The sequence below is a fragment of the Aureococcus anophagefferens genome (genome assembly GCF_000186865.1).
Source record: "Aureococcus anophagefferens unplaced genomic scaffold AURANscaffold_187, whole genome shotgun sequence".
Taxonomy (NCBI): domain Eukaryota; class Pelagophyceae; order Pelagomonadales; family Pelagomonadaceae; genus Aureococcus; species Aureococcus anophagefferens.
The window spans coordinates 8877-10246 of NW_008705729.1; positions in this window are offsets into that span (position 1 = coordinate 8877).

Consider the following 1370-nt stretch of genomic DNA (forward strand, 5'->3'; position numbering starts at 1 on the left):
CAGAAGTTCCGCGCCGGCGAGTCCATCAGCCGCAACGAGGCGCGGGCCATCTGGGAGCGCGAGAAGTTCGACGGCGCGCCGCGGGCCAGCGAGCAGTACGTCGCGTCCCACGAGCTGCCGCTGCGCGCGCGCTACGACACGTCGACCTTCGCGGACCGCGAGGACTACGAGCGGGCCGTCGCGAAGTTGGAGCGGCGGCTCTTCGAGGCGCTGAGCGAGCTCAAGGCGCTGCGGCCGCTGCGCAGCGAGGCGCTCCAGGTGCCCATCCTGCGCGGGAAGCTGCGCCGGTCGAGCGAGGAGTGCGAGATCCTCGCGGAGAACGTCGCGCGGCTCGAGCGGCGGCTGACCGAGGCCCGCCTCGACGTCGACCGCTACCGCCGCGACGAGGGCTCCGCGGTCGCGGCGCTGACGCGGCGCTGCGAGGCGCTGGAGCAACGCTTAGCCGCGGGCGGCGGCCGGGAGTCGCCCGCGGAGTCGCAGCGGCCCCGGGATTCGCCCCGGAGCGCGTCGCCGCCGGAGAGCGCGGCGCCGGGGACGCCGCCCGGCGCGCGCGCGACGAGCCCCAAGGACACGACGGCGCCGACGGAGCCGTCGAGCCGCGCGGCGGCGTCGTCCAACGCGTCCGACGGCGGCTCCGCCGGCGGCGACGTCGTTCTAGCGGCCGGGGAGCGCAGGCTCGCGGAGCTCTTGATCGCCTTCGAGGACGGCGGCGGCGACCTCCGCGCGGCGTTCGCCAAATGGGACGCGTCCGGCGACGGCCTGCTGAGCGCCGCGGAGATCCTCAAGGGCCTGAAGGGCCTTCCCGGGAAGGCCTTCGACGGCGTGGAGCGGCCGGACGTGGAGGTGCTGCTGAAGACGGCGGGCGCGGATCATCTGGACTTTTCGGGCTTCGAGGCCTTCGTCGCGCGGGGCCGCGACGCGCTGGGCCTCCGGCGCAAGCGCATCTCCTTCCACTCCTCGAGCGGCGGCAGCGACCGCGGCTCCGAGGCGGCCGAGGACCTCGCGCGGAAGCTCGGGACGCTGCTGATCACCTACGAGGACGGCGGCGGTTCATTAGACTCCGCCTTCGCGAAGTGGGACGCGTCGGGCGACGGCGAGCTCTCGGCCGCGGAGCTCCTCGCGGGCCTCCGCAAGCTCGGCGACGCCTTCGTGGACGTCGCGAAGAACGACGTCGACGCGCTCTTCAAAGACGTCGCCAAGGCCGGCGGCCACGCGTCGCTCGCCGACCTGACGCGCTTCGTCGCGAAGCAACGCGAGGCCCTGGGCCTGCCCGCGAAGGCGCCCGCGGCCTTCGCCGTCGGGGCCAGGGTCGAGGCGCGCTACAAGGGCAAGGGCAAGTACTACCCGGGCACGGTGTCCGCGTACGACGC